Source organism: Camelus bactrianus, chromosome 16 (assembly GCF_048773025.1).
Source record: "Camelus bactrianus isolate YW-2024 breed Bactrian camel chromosome 16, ASM4877302v1, whole genome shotgun sequence".
Classification (NCBI taxonomy): domain Eukaryota; kingdom Metazoa; phylum Chordata; class Mammalia; order Artiodactyla; family Camelidae; genus Camelus; species Camelus bactrianus.
The window spans coordinates 33690348-33711496 of NC_133554.1; the positions used below are offsets into that span (position 1 = coordinate 33690348).

The 21149-nt window shown below is 50.9% G+C and overlaps 1 pseudogene; it reads right to left on the reverse strand.

Moving 5' to 3' along the window:
- Positions 1-8303: 8303 nt before the first annotated feature.
- On the reverse strand, positions 8304-19590 carry LOC105081162 (prohibitin 1-like; annotated as a pseudogene).
- Positions 19591-21149: the final 1559 nt, after the last annotated feature.

Consider the following 21149-nt stretch of genomic DNA (forward strand, 5'->3'; position numbering starts at 1 on the left):
GGAGAAAACATTCTCCCACCACAAACACCCAGAGAGCTGCTTACAAGTTCGAAAGAACTCCATCTCAGAACCAAAGGGGTAAGGGGGATCCAGACAGGGTAGGCTTTATTAGAAAAGGCTTCCTGAAAGGGAGAGATTGGAGCCTCACTCTGATTCTCAGTAAGGCTGTCCCAGCTGTGTGCCAAATAGGTGCACAGAGCCGGGGAGCCCTTCCTGGCCATGGGGCCCAGAACTCCCCCACCACCTCTGCCAGGAAGCTGCCTTGTGAACCCTGGGCTGCCCCTTCCCCTCTGGGCCAAGGGGGCGATAAGGACGGGGGACCAGCCCCAGCAAGGAGGAAGTGGCCTGGCTTCCTGTTTGTTTGTGAATCTCAGAGCAGCCACGAACACCAGCTAAGCAGAGCAGCCCCAGCCTGAGCCAAGAGCCCCAGGGAGTCCACCAACCAACCCAGCAAGCCCTCAACCAACCGGCTGGGACTCCAGACTGAGGACCCATCCCGGGGCAGCCACGCTTGGATGGCTAGCCTGGTAGCAGCCATGCCAGCTTGGCAGGAACAGGGGGTGGAGTAACGACTTCCCCAAAGGAGTCAGAGTCACACGTTCATAATAGGAAGCATCTGGGCAGCTCTAGGGGCTCAAGCAGTGCTATCCCCTCACCCCAAAGATGATTTCCTAGGACCCTGGGCGCAGCCCTTTTGCCCTGTGGGGAAATCTTGTGCAGAGATCCTTGGACCCTTTGAAAAATCAAGCAGCAAGCATTGTGGTTTTGTCTGCAACAGCAAAATACATGAAAACCACCACCAAATCCTCCAAAAGCCGATTGGTGACAACAAAACATCATAGATCCGCACCGGGGGTAACACTGTAGCCATTAAAAAGAATGCGGCGGGCTTGTTTGCGCCACGGTGGTGAGATGTCCAAGGTATTTCAGTAAATGAAAATAGCAAGATACAGGACAGTGGGGTCCCTTTTCTGTAAACAACCAGGACAGCAGAGGACAGGTTCATGTGGGCTTGGAGAAGTATGTGCTCCTGAATGCATGGCTTTTTTTTCTGAAAGGCAATTAACAAACAAAAAATAAATAACAGTGGTTATTTTGGGAAGAGGAACTGTGGGAGAAAAGTGGTGGGAAGACACTCACTGTTCATTATGTATCTTCCTGTACTATTTGCATTTTTAAGTGATGTGTATATGATACTGATATATATATTTAAATATCACCTGTGGGCAATGGGTTATGGTCCATTCTGTTTTATCCTTTATACTTCTCTGTATCATTTAAAAGAAAAAGTATCAAACCAATAAGTATTCTTTTTTAAGCCAATTTAAAGAACCAGGCAGTGTGCGTTTGCAAGAGGAAACTGGAGAGCTAGGATCGCAAATACTCCAGGAAAGTCGATGGGAGAAGATGGGGAAAGTGCTTTGCTCTAAGGTCTGTCCACATCAGTCACAGTGGGGCCCATTCGACCTCCGCTTTGTGGATTCCTCGTGGCAAACATTTGCATGGTCTCTGGCTTCCTTTCTACCACGCCCTTTCCCTGTTTCTTCCCCCATTTCATGGCCTCATCATTTAACTTTTGACCTGAACCAAACAATAAGAAACAGAAATCTGAAGGGAGAAGACACACAATATGACTTCAATAGACACGACCTGATCACCTGCCATTTGGACTGAGTCGTATTCGCCTCTTTATAAAGGGCCTGTGTCTGATTCATCTTCCAATCCCCTGAAGCTTCTAGTCCACGACTGCACACAGTAGGTACTCAATAATCATTGTTAGATGAACGAATGGACCAACCCAACTTGTGTACGTGACACTTGCCCTTTTCAGATGTGCTCACTCATAGAGCATCTACAAGGTGAAAGGTCAAACCACCCCCAAGTCCAGCAGATTTGATATTGCTCCTCCTCATGGGTGTTTGGGAAAGTGGAAGGAAACTCCTGGGGCCTCCAAAGGAGAATCTGATGTCCCCCCCGTGTCTCCTGAATTCATCAACAACTGGGTGGGCTCCCCAAACTGACCTCAGGCTGCCAAAGCCTGAGTACTCAGCACCCTGAGAGCCTCCCTGGTTTCAGAAAGAGTTAAAGCTGCGCTAGTGGCCATCTCCCACCCGGCAGAGAGAGGGGTAGCACCAGTTTGGCTGGTGGTTGGGGCAGGACACTTGGTATATTTACAGGCACAGGTGCCCGGGAGGTTCTGTATCAGGAAGTCGTCTGCAGAGGGTCACACCTCGATCTATTTACTTAGCCTCAGAGCTGGTGCTAACGTCCTCCTAGTCCCTTCCCTGGGATCTTTTTCTGAACATCTGCACCCTGGCACCCACGGCAGCAGGCAGGCTGCTGCCATCTGGTGGAGAAGAGAGGCTACAGCCTCGCCGGGCTGGGCCTGAAACAGCCTTGCGAGATGAAAGGAACCTTTGAGAATAGCTTCCAGGTCAGGGGATTTCACACTTCCGTAGCTGTGGAGCCCTTTCTTTGAATGACAGCAGTGACTGAGGCCTTCCTGTAAGACTGCTAAACTCAACACTGCTCTGGCTGTAGCAGGGGAATGAGCCCCGCTGGACCTGCTCGACATTCCTCCGAGCTACGTTGGCAAACCACTGGGAGGTTTACCCCTCGTTGTAAGGATGGGGAACCAGAGATATGGAACTATGAAGGGATTTGCACAAATTCTTTGTACAGAACGCACTTTGAAATTTGCCCAGCCAGTCTGTACCCCCACCCTCAAAAGAGGCCGGAACACAGCTTCCTGAATGCTAGATCAAGTCATCTGTCCCAAGACATCTGGGCTCCTGGGAGGAGGAGCCCAGGACTCAACTCCTCCTACAACTTCTTGTTTGAATCAACCATGGTCAGACCTACGATGGTCCCTAGCTCCCTTCTCAATAGCTGGCATGGAATCAGGGGCATAAAGATGCCCGCTGCTATCTCAGGATTCCAAAGAAGTTTCCCGAACTCTGACGTTTAGGGAGAGGCAGGCAGCCCCTTAGAACACAAACAGGGACAGGCACAGAGTATTTTGAGCACCTACTGTGTGCTGAGCCCTGCCAAACGCCTTCACATCTCTCATCTCCACAACTCCTTAACACTGCAAGGTGGATATCCATGTCCTTGGTTTTGATAAGAAAAAAGGGACGCTAGAAGTTAAGTGATTTACCCAAGGTCTCCCAAGCTAGTAAGTGGCAGCATCAGAATCCAAACACAAACGTTCTAATTCTAGAACCCATGCTCTTTCTACAAACTTAGTTGCCTTCTGGAGGGAGAAGTCTGGGAAGTCCAGGCCAGCTCGGAGTTTCAGAGTCAGCAAAGATTGCTGCAGTTCCCTGGCGTGAAGGGCCTTACGGAGCAGACATTGTCTCTGACTCCCATCTGCCATGGTCTAGCTGGGGATGGACGTGTGCTCATGAGAGGAATGAAGACCCCACATGCACTCACCCACCTCTGAGTGCAAAGGATTTCCAGGGCAAGGAGCCCTCCGGAAGCTGAGAGACGGGGTGGAAACAGCACTAGACAGTGGGGACACCTGGATTCCACCCTTGGTCTTGCCGCCTGCACCCTTTGGGACGTTGGACAAGTCTCCTCCCCTTCCTCCTCCAAATGAAGGGGTGGTTCCCGAGGATCTGAAAGCCTCCTGCTCAGTCCTGTGCTGCTGAGAGTCCAGTGCGGGTGGAGTTAGACAGGAAAGGAGGAAGTGAGTGCAGCAGGGGGGTTATGGACATGGGAGGGGGAGATGGCATTTCATCATAGGGGGCTGGCGGAGGCAAGCAAGGGAAAGGAGCGGTCACTCGTCAGACGGCCGGGCGCACCTGCTGCTGAGCACCTGGAGCAGATTAGGTTTGGCACAATCCACAAGGAGGAGCATCTGTGCGTTCCCTCGGGGTCTCTGGTTGTTTGGGACAGACATGCTCTTAACCAAGAGACTCCTCTACCCAGAGGCTTAAGGTCCCAGAGGCTCCTGTTTCTCGGAGTCATTGCTGCACTGGGCTCCCTTCCTTGGCAGCGGCCTCCCCTGGCTTGGGAAGGACCGTCCAGCAGCAAACCCTTCCTGGAGGACAGTGGGGTGGAAAAGAAGAGGTTTTACCCCAGACCTGGAGATCCTCAGCCCTCTAGGGGGCCACTGAGTCCTTCCTTCCTGATTCCCACCCGTCTGCTATCACCATTCCCACCTTCTGCCTGGTTCAGAACCACGTGCAGCCACAGAGAACAGACGGTGTCGGCCGCAGGGTGATTTTGTCAGTTCACTACAGCCTCAGACACAGATACACCCAAGGACTCGGGTGACAATTACACTGTATCTGACTTAAAGCCCTCAGCCCTCCTTGGTGCTGGAGACTTCCAAATCCCAGGGTTCTTCCTTTCTCCGAGGCTACCTAATCCCCTTAAGTCAGAGATCAGCAGACGTTTCCTAAAAAGGGACAGAGAGCAAATACTCCAGGGTTTGCAGGCCATGTGATCTTGGTTGCAGCTGTTCACCTCTGCTGGTGTAACGCAAATGCACACAGCTCTGGTCCAGCAAAACTCGACTCACGGACACTGAAGGTTGACTTCCGTATGGTTTTCATGTGTCACAAAATAGTATTCTTTTGATTTTTTCCCAGCCATTTAAAAGTGTGAAAAGCACCGTTGGCTGGTGAGCTGTACAAAATCCAGCAGCGAGCTGCACGTGGTCCGAAGCCACAGTTTGCAACCCAAGTGCTTGCAGCTCGTTCAGCCAAACTTAGAGCATTGATGAAAGGCTTTTCTGGCTAATCCAGGTGGTCTGTCCTATCTTCCCAGGATGACAACAGCTTTAAGCTCCTCCAAAGTAGCCTTGCCCTTTCAGCCTCATTTTCTCTTCTGAAGTAGCTTGAGTGGAGGTTGCTGGAAAGATACCCTCCTCCCTCTCCACCCAGCATCCTGGGCAAAGGCATTCTCTTTCAACTATAAACTGGTTTCCCCAGGCCAGAACATTTCCATTCATTCTCTTTTCCAGCCATGTGCAACTGGCCTTGCCAAAGCATCCCAGCCTCTACCAGCTGGGGCAGGCCTCTTCACTCCCTTTTTTGTTCAGTTCTCAACCCCTGTGTTGCCAGAGTTCCAGAGCTAACGCCTTTTTAATAAAAGGAGACCTTATGTGCCAGGGAAGTTGGGAAGGGGTCGGCCACAGGCAAATTCCTGGAGACAAGGGATTTTAAGCTGGGCTTGAGACAGAGCGGGACAGGGATTGAGGGAGGGAGGAGAGGTGTTCCAGACGGAGGAGGAGAGGGTGAGCTGTGGGCAGGCAGCAGCGAGGGGAGAGTCTGCACGTGGCAGCCACAGGAAGCGGGAGGGTAATGAGACTGGGGAGTGGCTCAGGGTGGGACGTTAGCCGATGGGTTGGGCTGGACCCTGATTCACAATAGCTTGAGGCAACTTAACATAATGGCGTGGGAGAACTCAATGGCCTGGACTTCCAGCCCTCACATCTAACCTCAGTCCTTTGTCTCTATTCCTTCATCTGCTCACCCGACAGACATTCAGTAACTCCCACTGAGAGCCAGGCAGGTTTGACTTGGGGAAAAGCTTAGGGGGTGGTTGGGGAAGGAAGAAGGGAGAACATTGAATCACATCAAGATCCTGCCCTCCATACGTGTAGGGTAGGAGGGAGAACACACACACACACACTGCAACCCTAAGAGAGCGCTAAGTGCCTCTTGGGAACATGGATCAGGAGTTCAGGCAAGGGAGAGGTAATGGATGGGGGAGGCGGGCATCAGCGGAAGTTTCGTGTTAGACAAAGAGTCTCGGCTAGCACTCAAAGCATGGGGGCATCAGGACCTGGGAAATGTGGGGGAAGGGCTGTCTGGGATGAAGTGCGCACAGGGGCTGATGTGAAAGTATGGGGGACATGCAGACAAGAGCGAGGAACTCGGTTTGGAGCGTACTTCCAAAGGGCGGATGTTACTGGCGTTACTTTGGGGGCAGTTTGTTGTAGAGTCTGTCTCACACAAGTAGGTCTCATAGCATCCCTGCCACCTCCCCTCCCCAGCACCGAATGCCAGGAGCTGCTGCCCCTTTCCACCTGCATTTTCAAACACTCCCCACCCCACAGGAGCCACTAGGTAGGCTGGTGAAGGCAAAATAGAGTTGGATGGACTAGAAAGGTAGCAGGCGGAAGGCTTTGAATGCCGGGACGAGACATTTCCCCTTCTTTAAGCCAGGGAGGAGTGGCCTCTGAAGGTTTTTCAACAGGAAGAGGATGAGATCTGCTTTAGAAAAATGAAGTTTGGAGCGGTGTTCAGGATGAGCAGGAGGCCTAGGAAAGACAGGAAAATCAGTTGCAGCCTCCTGCGACCTTCTCACCCAGGTTACTTTCGGTCAGGGTGCGCTACTTTGCCCACAAGATTGGCGGATGGCAGAGACTGAGGGGAGGTCCTAACCGCACGTCCCCCTGCTGAGGCTGGACCAGCAATTAGAACAGCATTTGCTAAGCCAGGTATGAAGTTACCATTGTCTCTCGCTGTCCTTCAAATCGACCCGCCCGGGGATGACAGCACAGCTCCTCCCCCATCGGTCCACAGTGGCGGAACTTGTGTAAAACTAGCAGCAGTTTAAGGAAAATAGCAACCCTTCGAGGGTTTTTCCCTCCTCCTCCCCATCCAGGGCCCACTGCCTTCCTAGTCCGTGACCCTCGGAGCCTGAACAAGGGAGCTATTCAGCCTGACCAAAGGACAGAAGGACGAAGATACTTCCCGCTCAGCCCCCTCCCTGGCCAGGACAGGCCAGGGCTTTTGATCGGGGCCCAGAGAATCCCGAGCTGATAAAGGCCCATTGTGGCAGCTTCTGGAGGAACCCGGAGGCCATCAGGGGACTCGGGCTCGTTAGCCAGTTAACAGCCCTTGAACATTTGTGAAGAGAATTACTTGGGGGAAGTCAAGGCAGAAGGAGGCCCCCGGGCTGCCCCTGGCACCGTCAGTGGCAGGGAGGCTACAGGCGAAACCAGCAGGAACCTGCCTGCCTGTGCTGAAGGGCTGATCCGAAGGCAGAGGGAACCCAGAAGCTGGGGAGAGACACCTGGGTAGGAAACCCAATCTCCTGCGAAAGGCATAAAACACAACTGCGATTTTATAAAGGGCCTGGGGAAGAGAGGAGCCTCCTGCTCCCGCCCCCAAGGGTGTCCAAAGCAGTAAACAGCAGGGAAGGAGGGAGGCCAAGGGGAAGCTGGTCTGGAAGCTGTTTAGGAATCAGGCTCTTTCTGCTGCAGCCGTCACACGCTCTGTGAGTCCAGGCACCGCACCATTCCCAGGCCTCACTACTCTTACAGCAAAAAGCCCAAGTGGGAGGAGATACCTTGGGATGACCGACGCCAGGGAGGCGGCGGGGAGGGGGGCTAGCTGGGAGGCCTGCCAAGCACCACAGAGAATGAGGTTTCGGTGGGAGGTCCAGCCGAGGGTCAGGAGCCCATTACACCCTGGTCTGAGTGCTCACCAGGGTGGGAAGGGACTAGATCCCTGCAGAGAGGCACTGGGAGGACAGCAGGGCGCAGCACCAGGAGAACTCAGCCCCCAGCCCACCCCAAATGTGCGCACGCGTCCCCACCTTTCCCAGCTGACAGCTGGCCCGAACACTCTGAGGAAGGAAATGCAGAATCCAGGTCAGAGACCAGCCCGCGGAGTTCTCTTGAGACCGCTCTCCTCGGCCAGGTGGTGAGCCAGGGATTCACCTGAGAGCAGAGGTTAGAGCAGTCAACGTTGAGTGCTCACCGCACATTCTGTTTCGTTCCTAAAAGGATTTGGGGTGGGTGATTTGCATGGATCATTGCTCAATTGTAGGTCCCCCCACCATTCAAAATGCATAAAGCTGGCCTCCCTTCAAATGCCAGGTCATTTCCTCATCAAAGCAAAGCAGAATAAGCAATTTAAGCCTACAACAGGAAGGGCACCCGAAGCCGTCTAACGATGTGGACGTCTAACCAGAGCGCGCAGAGGGCTCCGGCACACGTGTATTTGGTATCGACTGCTCACTCCGGTCTGCTTGGTGGGCGGGCCCACAACTCCCAGTGAGCAGTGGCACCAAAAGCCGCAAGGGGGAAGCTGACGAACCCCCACCCACCTTCACCTCCTAAGACGTGCCATGTCATGACAAACCTCACCTGACACCACTGAGATTCATTTCAGGCTGGGGACGGGGCTAGAACACGGCACAGTGTTTTCTGAAACCAAAGCATTTTCTGCCTTGCTGGAGATTCTGTCTTAGCTGGTGATACAAACACGTGCACACATAAAGTGCCAGGCTGCTCTGGTCTAATCCCATGACTCCCACAAAACAAACCCGTAAGACTGAGCTGGAAGGTCTGGGTGTCATTTATTGACAGCGGTTTACACATTACTGTTTTCTTGTGGTCATTTCCTTCAAGGCACAGGCAGAGCCCTCTAGGAGGGCAGTCTCTGAACGAGGGGGCCAGGAACGCAGGATGCGCACGTCCTTGGCAGGCATGTGCAGCCCCAGCAGGATGCAATCCTTCAAGTTGGAATTCCACCGGGTATTTGAGACACGAAGGTGGGAGGCAGAGAGGAAGTCTACAGGACTCGCATCTTGGTCCAGGCCTGCTCTCTCACTAGCCAGGTCCATTCCAGTCTTAGGACCCCGGGGGGGCAGCAAATCAGGCCCACCCACCTTCACAGGGCAGATTCTTCAATCCTCGCTGTCTGTACACACCTGCTTCCGCTGGCCCCACAGTTAGACAATCAGCCTGATGGCAAGAGACAGATCGCTTCCTCTCTGCGCCTCCCCACACCTGCCTTCAGCTCGGTCTGTGCAGGAACCACTGGAAAAAACTCAGGCCTGTGTTCACAGTTCTGCTGTGTGTGTGCCATCTTCCTCCAACTGTGAATAAACCACAGGTTGGAGGCTACACGGCTGCCTGCTCTGCTCCCAGCTTGTCACACACACAGCATTGCCTTCCTTCTGCCAACTGCTAGCACCTAGGCTGGGCGCCAGCAGGCCGAAGACGGGAGCCAGGCTGGTCTGTGGAGGCACCTGGCAATTTTTGGTAGGCAGATAAAAAAGGGGATGGAAATAAGAATGAAAGAGCTTCAGTTTAGATAGAGTAATTACAGATCTGAGGTGATCTAACTTTTATTTCCTTCACTTGAAGCCAATCATGAAGTCTCACAGTGATTTCCGGGGCGGGGGCGGAAGGAAGGTGGTGTAGAGGATCATCGGGCAGTGGTCCAGCTGCCCCAGGAGGAGCAGGCGGGCGGGCCTCACTGGGGCAGCTGGAGGAGCACCGACTGCCCGGCGGGCAGGTAGGTGATGTTCCGAGAGCGGGACAGCTGGTATGCGATGTCCTCTGCGGCCTCCAGCTTGCGCAGCTCGATCAGGCCATCGCCTGCGGTGGCGAGCGAGTTGGCGATCAGCTCCGCGGCCTTGGAGTCACCCTCCGCAGAGATGATGGCTGCCTTCTTCTGCTGCTCAGCCTAAGGAGTGGAGGCAGAGAGGGACCAAGATCACACCTCGGGGCGCTGGACAGTGGGCTACAGCTTCCAGAGGACCAGGTAAGGCAGCCTCACTGGGTCGTGAAGGACCTCTGGGCATTTACCTCCCCCTCCAGATGGGTTTAGCAATCCTCCTCTCTCATGTAATGTCCACTGCTCACCACTGTAGAGGCACGTTTCTGTTGGCTGTATGAATAGCTGTCTTATTTCAAACTCTTCAATAATATTAACAGCAACCCGGCCCAGCCACCTTACTCTGAGCCAGGAGGATCCCAGGCCAAGGAAAGCAGGAGAGAAAGGAAGGGAGAATCAGTCCTCAGGCTCATCCTTCTCTCCAGTCCCAAGTCAAAATGATGCATCGAAGTCAGCACAGCTGAGGAGGAGCAGCAGGCACGTGATGTTCCCTCAAGTTGCTTGTGAGCTAAACTGGTTCCTGACCAGGAACTCAGGCATCCAGAACAAGCTCCCCCGGGCTTCCCCTTCCCTCGTCAGTAGGAGGGTATCTATCTGCGATGCGCGACCTTCACAAGCGCAGGAGGAGAGGAGCAAGCCTCTCTGAAATGAACACAGAGCTGTTCAATGAGGTTCTGGGACGGCTCACTCAACAAATGTTTACTGAGCACCTAGTACCGATCTCCAGGCGCAGTTCTGGACGTGTTCGAGGTGCTGGAGACAAGCAGAAAAAGGAGGAAAAAAAAGTCTCCATTCACACTGAGTTTATAGTCTCTAAAGTTAAATGCCCACCCATATATTTCCTTTTCCTGATTCTAAGAACTAAAGTGCCTTGGATTAGGAATACAACTCCAAGAGAATTAGTGCTGGGGAGAGGGGGTTACAAGAAATAAATGCACCTTTGCAAAGACCCGAAGGCCAGGCTCTATGCAGATACACGGTGTCCCAGCACACCCCGACACATCTGGATGGGTTTAGTGCTTGAAAAAACCCCAGTGACGATAGCGCATCTGGCACAGCGTTTGATCCTTTTTGCTGTCAGCTTTCACTGTGTCATCGCAGTTAAAAATGACTTCCCCAGTGAAGCTGAAAATATTCCAGAAGAAACATTTTTATTTGTGGGCGAGTGTTTTTGATCTTAGGGAACTGGGGGAAAAAAATCACCCTTCAGTGATTTAGGAACATAACTTCACATATCCCCGACTAGGCCCCAAAGACTCTGAAACCAATTGCAGGAGTGTAGTCCCTTCAGTCCCCTTCCAATGATCCCGGAAGTGGAGATGACAGATGATGAATTTCCAGGCCACCCAGCAGACGCGGAGGCCGAGCACAGGAGAAAGTGAGGGGGCTCCTGCCATCTGGTCGCGCGTTCACCTTCTCCACCATGAATCTGGCCCTCTCCGCTTCCTGCTGAGCCACCTGCTTGGCTTCTACCGCTTCTGTGAACTCCTTCCCGAAGGTCAGATGCGTCTAAGGGGAGAGAGTGAGCACGAGATAAGGCGGTGTGATTGCTAGACAGCACTGCCGTGAGGTCCCACAGCTGCCGGAGGGGGTGGCCAGCTATGGCTCCAGCAGCTGGAGGCATCGTGAGGCCAGACCACCCTTCCACCTCCATGTCTGCGTCCAAACTGGGTCCACAGCCCGGAATCCTTGGCCGCCCCACAGGCTCCTGTACGTCTTTCTGTCCCTCTCAGGTAGGAAACAGCCCATGGGCACCAGAAGGTATCTACTCCAACTGACCACCTCCCTAGGGAGGAGACCTGTGGGTGCCAGGACCCCACCACTGACTAGCGCTCTTCCAAGGTCCTGTGATGGCCTGTCTGAAGCCCCCAGAGAGGTCAGATGGAAAACTGAGCCTGAGAGTGAGGGGTGCAGCTGGTTCTCAGGGATTCAAGAGCGTGATGCTCTCTGCTTATGGATTAACCAGTCCACTTCTTTCTCACAGCACCTCCGCGACAAAACAGGAAGAGGACGAGAGAGATTTCCAAACCATGATCTTGCAAATCATGCTATTCCCTATGTGTGAGTGCTTCTGGTAAAGAGTTTAAAAGAAAGGGAAGGCAGGTAAAGCTATTGCTTAGGATGAAGTTTTAAAATTCTGTTACGCATACACCTTCCCTAATAAAGTGAGCGACGGAGACTTCACCGAAGTGACCATCTATAGTGACAACGCAAACAATGAGAGCAGATCTCAGCACCCCAATGCCTGTCTAGGGTAATTTATTCATCTAGCTTTTTATTAAGAAGGAAGAAAGAAAGGTGTGAACAGCATTGGTTTTGCTATCAAATTCTACTTGTTTCATTTCTTCCCCCATCCTCCCAATCTCCCAATATGCTTTTTTAAAACATATGAGGAGCCCAAACTTCTCCCAGATTAAGTCCCAGTCCACTGTCTCCCAGAATTTGTAACACTCCTAACTCTTAGACTGCAGCTTTCCTTCTCTGCCTGCTCCCTTTCTGGACCCTTGTTCAAATTTTGGGGAAGAAAATACAATCCTGAGAAATGAGAATGAAATGTGTAATTAAGGAATAAAATTTCTTTCTAAAAGGGCCAGCTGAGGGCAGCAAATTCCCCACAAAAATCTAACTTTCTTCTCACACCTCTCAGATACGGTTTCTTGTGGTCAGCCCGCATTTCTCCAGAATGGAGCATGTGGTTAAAGTCAAGCAAAATGCCAAGCTTCTCCTTAGGTTTTACTTAGCCTCTTCTCACAGCCGAGGAGTTCAGGTGAACACTAAGCAGGAGAGCCTGAGGAACGGCTCTGGTCAGAGAAGCCAAACAGCTGCAGCCTGGCGTCTCGCCAGTAGAGGGAGTCCACGAGCCCTTCTCTGAGGGCAGGCAGTTGCTGCAAGGGTGGAGCAGGACCCCGGGTTAGAGCTGGGTGCCGGGGACTGTGTAAACAGCTGCACAGATGTGGAGCGGGAAACAGTGCCTTTCCCGGGCGATGCACAGAAATGAACAGGAAACACCTTCCTCACCACCCGAACAAATCACTCCAAATGACTTTTCCCAGAGAATCAGAAACACGACCCCTTCCCTTCACCTTCCTCACTCTGAAGCGCTACCCTGCCTGCACCGCTTGCTGCCTGCATCATGGCATCGGGTGTCGCACACACACACACAGACCAGTCTCGAGAGGATAGCTTATGCCTCAGAGACGTCCCTGCCCTCCCTCTGCACCAGACTTCGGGGAACAGAACCATTCACTCGCACTCTGTCACCCTTCCTGGGGAGCTCCCAGAGCTCGCTTCACTGAGCTTCAGACCCCAGGTGTCAGGAGATTCCCAGGGCTCAGGCTGGGAGGTCTGTGCGAGGAAGAAAGACTACCCACGCTGTGCTCTAGTCTCTACCAGGCAGTGTCTGCCTGCGTCCAACGGGGTTAACAAGACATCACTTCCCAGGGAGCTCGGGGAAACAGTTTGGGAAGGTGAAAAACCTATTGGTTACGAACCACCTGGGTAGGGCCAAAAAAATCAGAAGAAAACTGTCTGTGGCACAGGGGAGGTAAAAACCCCCGTCTGAAAACAAACCCAAAGAGACTGTTTCATACTGTCAAGAAGGTTTGATGTTTACAAGCCTCACATCTAGGAATGGATGTGTCTGCCCGGAAGTGGAGCCAGGCACCTACACAGCTGCTGCCCCTCCCCACAGGCTCCCCGTGGCTCTTACCAGGGATACGTCATCCAGGATGAGCCCAAAGGTTGCTGCTCGCTCTGTGAGGTCATCGCTCACCTGTCTGGAGACCAGCTCTCTCTGGGTGATCAGTTCTCCAGCATCAAAGCGAGCCTAATTCCAGAGGAGGGCAGAGGAGCCAGTCAGGATAACAAGGATGCGGAATCCCAGCCCTCTCCCAACCACCCACCGCCGAGCTCTTCCTGCCACCCAGAGGTCTCCTGGAGGCTGAGGCCCTGTTCACTCACCACCATGGACTTGAGGATCTCTGTCGTGATGGACAGCAGCACGTGCTCGTCATAGTCCTCTCTGATGCCGGTGAAGATGCAGGGAAGCTGGCTGGCAACCGGCCGGAAGAGGATGTGCAGAGTGAAGCTGACATTCTGTAAATCTTAGGGGACAAATGCTGGAGTTAAAAATAAAAACCACAGTAGCCTTCTATGACTTCTCCTAGCCCCAATTTGCTGATTATCCCATCATAGAGGGTGCCGAGCACATGCGCGTGGTTTCCTTGGTAGAGAATCCAGTGGCGCACCAGAGGTAAAAACTTCTCCAAGGTTTCTAGTGACGACAGCTACTCAGTGTGTCCTGAACGCCCTCTGATACAAGCAAATTCAGGTTATATATCTAATAGGTGCTGTGGAATGTCTGGAACACTGAATATTTTAAGAAAACAGGCCAACGCCAAGAACTCTAGGGTAAGGCCTTTCCGAGGCCTGGTCAATGTGGCCCAAGGCAGGAATGTGCCCCCGAGAGGTTATCGTGGGCCCAGTGGAAACAGTCCACTCGGGACTACATGAGCAGTGCAGTCCCAGGCCTGGTTGCTGTCCTAACTCTGCTGTGGACTAATTACGTGGCCTCACTAAGCCTTAGTCCATCTCAGTTCATTTCCTCCTCTGTGAGAATGGGGATGATTGCATCTGCCTTCCAGGCACGCCGGGACAAACTGGAGGAGGAAACAGATATATAAGCACTCTGTCAAATGTACAACAGATGTGAGGGGTTATCAGCTCATCTACAGGCTGCTTCTCATTACGTGGCCCAAAGGACCCAGGGAGGGAGGAACAACTTCCCCTGACAATTCACAGCTAACGCACCACACAGCTTGCTTGCGGCCATCAACAGCGTGGACCAAGCGCCCATGAGATGAGTTCTGAACCAGGCACTGAAGTGGGAAATGTTTACACACCAGTCCCTGGTCTCTCCAAGTTCCTACAGGGGTGGGGGTGTGGGCAGGGGGGGCAATTACGTTTATTTATTATTTTAATGGAGGTGCTGAGGATTGAACTCAGGACCTCATGCATGCTAGGCATGCATTCTACCACTGAGCTATACCCTCCACCTGCTTCTATCAAGTTTTGCAGACAGGTGCATCATGCATCCTTAGAACAACTGCAAAGTAGTAGAGAGAGAAATCCCAAAGCGGCGGGAAGTTTAGGACTAGGCTTTTAAGTTAAAATATGAATGTTCTCCACTATCCTCACCCCACTGTTGATTTCCTCTGATGCAGTAGGCAAGCCAGAGCCTTCACAGGAGGCTCCTTCCTGTTCCTGGCCAAGAGCGACAGGACAGACCAGGCAATGCCAACGGACCCTTCCCCTCCTCGGCCCAAAGCACTTCTCACTCTCAAGTGCCACACGTTCCTCTGCTCCCCTACACGCCATACGACCCTGGCTCCTGTCCTCACCCCACTCCCCACTAACTGCCTGTTCACACATCTATCTCCCTATCTAGACAGAGCCCCTAGAGGCCCCCAATTTAGCCATCTTTGACCTACCCGACCCCCTGACCCTGCACAAAGCCTGGCACCATCACAGAAAGCAAACATCTTCTGAGAAGCAGCAACATCCACGCACCCCTCCTCTTGCTGCAGACACAGCGCCACGGAGCCAGCACCTGCCGTTCCATTCACTGCCTGTGCACCCTCTGCGCAGGGTGGGGGAGAACAGTGATTCATGTGAGGCTCTAACTGGGCATCCAGTGATGCATGAGACACAAGACTGCCCTCAAGGATGTGGGCCTCGGCCTGGGAGATAATAGTATGAGGGCAGCACGGCTGGAAACAGAGGCCTTGGGAAGAAGGCAAAGGATAAGTCAGCCGTGAAGGCAAACAGGACGGCTGCAGATCGGCTTCCAGTCACCCTGGGGACCAAGAACCACTGGGAAGGGTCCACCGGGGGAGCAGAAGCACATTGAGATTTATTTAAAAATGGATCACTACATAACTCTGGAAAGACAGCTTTGTGCCTTTCTCCAAATTTGTACAGCTCTGTGTGTGTCTTAAGAACACAGGCATACCTTGTATTGAGCTTCACAGACTCTGCATTTTTACAAACCGAAGGCTTGTGGCAACCCTGCATCAAGCAAATTTATTGGTGCCATTTTCCCAACAGCATTTGCTCATTTCATGTCTCTGTGTCACATTTTGGTAATTCTTGCTCTATTTCAAACTTTTCTATTATTATACTTGTTACAGTGATCTGTGACCAGCGATCTATGATGTTACTACTACAATTCACTGAAGGCTCAGGGGATGGTTAGCATATTTAGCCATAAAGTATTTTTTAAAAATTGAAGTATAGTTGATTTACACTGCTGCTGGTTTCCGGTGTATAGCAAAGTGATTCAGTTACACATATGCACATTCCTTTTCAGGTTCTTTTCAATTATAGGTTATTAAAAATTACTGAATATAGTTTCCTGTGCTGTACAGTATGTTCTTGTTGTTTATCTGTTTTATATATAATAGTGTATATCTGTTAATCCCAGACTCCTAATTTATCCCTCCTCCTCTCCCCTTTGGTGACCATAAGTTCATTTTCTATGTCAGTGAGTCTGCTTCTGTTTCATAAAGTTCATTTATATCATTTTTAAAGATTCCACATACAAGTAATATCATATGATATTTGTCTTTCCCTGACTTACTGCACTTAGTATGATAATCTCCAGGTCCTCCCATGTTGCTGCAAATGGCATTATTTCATTCTTTGCCATAAAATTTTTTTGATTAAGGTATGTACATTGTTTCTTTAGAAATAATGCTACTACAGACTTAATAGGCTATAGTATAGGGTCAACAGAACCTCTGTGTGCGCTGGGAACCAAAAAATTCACGTGAGTCGCCTCATCACAGTATCTGTTTTTCCGCGGTGGTCTGGAACTGAACCCGCAGTACCCCTGAGGCATGCCTGAATATTTCTTTCTCTGAAGCCACGTAAAACTCTTCAGGGAAAATATACCAGGAATTATTACTACCTGAAGTTCAACTCCTTCTGGATCCCACAGCACCTCTTCCACCCTCTCTACTTGACCTGGCCCACAGGCAAGCCTTACCTTTGCTACCAGTGATTACCGGCACGTTATGTGGTCGAGAGCGGCAGTCAAAGATAATTGGTTTCTGTACCCAAGGGATGAGGAAGTGAGTCCCTTCCCCTACGACAATGTCCTGCACTCCACTAGGTCAGAGATGACAGCTCTGTGTCCAGCATCCACTAGGAACAAAGGATAATGATGGGTCAGAAAAATCCCCTCACTCTTTAACCAAAATGACCATGTCTTTAAAAGATTCCTGATGCTTTCCGTTTACTTATTAAGTCTCCCCTCTCCTGCTGTCTTCCCACACTTCTGGTCTCTAGAGGCTTCTAAACAGGTACAGAACTAAGCCACCACTTCCCGTCCCATGTGTCTTCCCAAGGACTCTGGTCACAGGATCTTCAGCATCTTTTTCCTTGAAGCAATTGGCTGCTAGTTTTCTGATTAACCATCCCATCCCCAAACTCCTACCAACACATTTCCAGGAATCACCTCCTCAAACTTCTTTCCAAACCCACCAAGGTCTTCACTCTTACCACATCCCTTCCCAGTTCCAGTTTAACCCAGTGTTCCCAGAAGCAGCACCCTCACAATGGCAATCCTAAAATTTGGAAGGCCCCACTCTTTCTTTCCAATAGCCTGGTTTCTCTAAGGTTTTAAGGGGTTATGGAGCTGTCTTGTTGATCCAGAGAGGAATTAGTGATGGTGATTACTGTCCAGCTATGCAAGGGTGGCAAAAAAGATCAGAGTATAAACCTGTGCCACAGGAGCCAAGCAGGCTTTTCTGACCAACTGCTTTCTTTCTCTGCCCTTTTGGACTTTATAGTTGGTCCAAATTATCTTCCCACTGAAAGTAATCCTCCTCTTGTCAGAGTCACACTCGAGGAGGGTCAATCTACTGCTGCTTTCCAACAGTGAAGGTCAGAGACCATCAAAGTTAGAGGGGGTCTCAGACAAAAAACAAGTGCAACCCCATTGCCTGACCAATGAGAAAGCTGAGGCCTAGGGAGGGGGAAGCAACTTGCCTGAGGTCACACGCGAAAGTGGAAGAAAAGCCGGCCTGAACCGCTGCCACGCTGGTAAAAGCTGGGCAGTGCATCTCAAAGATATTTGCTCTGGAACAACCCAACCATAGCAGAACCAAAGCGCCTGCTCAGGACAAAGTCACCAAAGGTCTAAAGCCCCTGCTGCTCCAAACACAGGCAGAAGAGAACAAACGAGATCTCCATTTCAGCTGGCCAGCCAAATTCTGGCTCGCTCCTGCAGCATTTGGGGGGTGCAGCATGACTTTAAATTAACAAGAGCAGCTGGAAACATTCAAGTAGGCTGGGAGGCTCTTTGTGAATAAAGGCTCTGAGTGAACCTATGGCTACAAGGACAGAGGCTCTGATGACCAGGCAACCACATGGCGCAGGAGGGCAGTAGGTGAGCCCTCTTGGTCACAAACACATTCACAAACAGCGGCTGCCAACAGGAGTGTCACATGGGCTCTGCAGACCAATAGAAATCGCCTGGCAAAGGGCAGTGATCTTACCATTATACAAGGCAGAGTTCACCACGCCTCCTGCAATGGCTAAGGCCAGGCCGAACTTGCCAATGGACTCAAACACTTTGGCAGCCATGTCTCCTGCTGGACCCACTCACACCTAAGGGGGGAAAAGCAAACGAAACAACTTGATCCCCAAATCCTCAGAGAAAGCCCTCTCTCTCTGCTGGCTATTTCTTCCCCCATTCTTGAGGGCTCTGAATCATCCACTGAAGGACATTTCATAAATAACACTCTGCGGCCTGTAAACATGTATTATCAATTCCTCTGCTTTCTTCTTTTTCTACCATTTAAGAAAAGGGGTCTGGGGCACTTAGTTCAAAAGGGGAAGGAGGCATGGACTTGATACCCAGAGAGACCTTAGCACCAAACCAAACCACCTTCCCACCTCCTGGACAGGTAGGCCCTGGGAGAAGCTGTGTAGTTAGTTCTGGGTGATTTTGGTTCAGAAAACAATGTGACTCCAACAGCAAAATAGCTAACTTTTATATCAGGCAGTCTTCCAACAGCAATTTGTGTGTTTAATCCTCACACCAACCCTTATGAAGATCACTGCAGGTGAGGAAACTGAGGCACACACAGTGGTAACCTGAGGAACATAAGATCACACAGCTGAGTGAGCAACCAGGATTAGAACGGGGGTCAAATTCTGGAAGGCACAGCTCAACTCCTCACCACACTGCTTCTCACATCAGGTGTAAGAATGACCTATTATCATGGAAGCAGGAGCTGGATGATATTCTGGGGCTATCATACCAAGAATGAATCGGGCAACTCACAGACATGGAAAACAAACTTATGGTTACCAGGAAAGGGGGGCGGGGTGCGTGTAGGGGGATAAATTGGGAGTTCAGGATTTGCAGATACACACAAATATAAAATATAAAATAAATAAACAACAAAGTCCTACTGTATAGCACAGGGAGCTAATGAAAAAATAATAAAAGGAATATATATATATGTATAACTGAAACATGCCGTACACCAGAAACTAACACAATCTTGTAAACCGACTACACTTCAATTAAGAAGAAAAATTTTAAAAGGTAAAGTTTACACATTTAACCATTAAAAAAAAAAAAAAAAAAAGAACAAATGGGCGAGAAGGTTCTCAATAGCTGCACCGCGAGGGAGAGCCCTGGAGCGGGGGTGGGCGGGCGGGAGCACCGCTGACCTCGCTAGAATCCACCCCTGCACTTAACTTTGTCTTGCCCCGCCCCGTCGTCTGCGTCCACTTCAGTCTCCCCGCCCCTCCTCCCCAGACCGCAACTTCTCAGGCTACCTTGATCTCTCCACGTGCACTTAAATATTTCTTTCCAGAGACCAGAACACCGAGTCCCCATCAGCCTTTCCTTTTTTTACACAGCTTCTGGATTATTCCTCACCCTGTCCCCATATACACCTACCTTACTCTACGCAACCCCTGGCTCCTCCTGGGCTCACTCCCTACCCCTCCGGCCCGAGGTGGACCCACGCATGCACCCCGCCCGCCCAAACTCCATGCGAATGGGAGTGCAGACCGGGTCTGCAAGAGACGCCGGGACGCGGGCCACAAGCGCCCCGCTCCATTCTCACCTGCTTCCACTCTGACCTCCACCTGAATTCCCCAGCCACACATACTGCGCGTGCGCCGGGCAGCTCCTCCTCTTCCCCGCCCTCCTTCCAAGATCCGCACTACGGATTGGTGGAGGTGAGCGCTGTGCATTCTGGGAAGGGTGGCTTGTCCCCTTAGCCTAGTTCCCCGACTCTTCACAGATGAACTACAATTCCCAAAAAGCCATGCAGCAGCAGGCCCGCGCTGAAAAGCCTTTTCTCTGTGGTGGTACTAAATGCCCAGAAATTGTCGCAAAGCCTTTTGGGGGTTGGAGTTTCTTGGGGGATTAATGCACATGCCTGTCCTGAATCCTTGCTACAGCCTGCCAGAAGATGAGCCCTAAGGCGCTCAGAAAGAGGGCCTGGGCCTGCGGGTTGGTGGCAGGGTTGGGCAGGGGCAAGTTTATGGCCGATGAAAGAGGACGGGTGAGCACCCTGGAGAAAGTAGTGCTGAAGTAACTTGTGGGCTAAGAGACGGAGGGGCTGTCTTCTTTCCAAAAGCCCTGTCCAGAAGCGACCTGGGTTGTGGGTCATTGATTGCTAGAGCCAGAAAGAACCTTAGAAACCATCTGGACTAGGAAATGAGACCCAGAGAGAGGAAGGGATTCATTCAGGGTCATGCACTAATTTAGCAAAGGGGCTGGTCTTAGAGTGTGGGTCCCGTGGGAAAAAAGAGTTTTTTAAAGACTTATTTGGAGAAGTTGCAAGAATAGCACACACACAAAAAAAAAAAAAAACAGTGTAATCTTAGTCAAATTCATCTGTTGCTAACAATTTGTTCCATTTGCTTTGTTGATCTAAAACAATAAAACAGCCAGTTATCTGACCAGCAAATTGGGTTCATTTGAGAACAGCAAAGAATTCAGACTCTGGACATGCAAACTATGGCAACCCAGAGACAAGTTTGCAAACAAAGGAGAGGACCTTTCCTTTATAGTGGAGAAGGGGGATTTGGGAGGAGCTGTTATAAACAAAGACTAGGAGGAAACTGGGAGTTTGAAGTGTAGTGGCTCTTCATTGGCTGAGTTGTGACAGCCTCTTACTGGCTGGGTGGTTGCTGGGCAAGGAGAAATTCAGGCAAGGAGAAATTTTTTCTCCCTCCTGCTGGATAGTAACCTAGTAACCTTCCTTTGGAGATGCCAAGGTATCTCTTCCTGTTGGATCTCTACTTGTTGGTAGGGTGTGAAAACTTCGCCCTGCTGGCCTCCCAACTCAATTTTAAATGAGGTTTCTGTTTATGAATTTTTGCAGCTTATCAATTGCTCCTTCCTTCTCTCCCTCCCTCTTTCCCTTCTCTCTCTTTGTATTTTCTAAGAATAAGGACATCCTGTTATACAGTCTGTATAAATTTAATCTACCTTCTGCACTCCATTTTTTCCCTTGACCTAATAATGAACTTTATAGCAATCTCCCTCTGCCAAATACAGGATGCAGTCTAGAATTAGGTACCATTTTAATTTTTCATATCTCTTTAGTCTTCTTTAATTTGACCTCAACCTTCTTTGTCTTTTATCACATTAAAACAGGAGGGGAAAAAAAAGAATGTTTCTCATTTGGGATCCATCTGATGTTTCCTCATGATTAAATTCAGATTTTGCATTCTTAGCTGAGATACTAC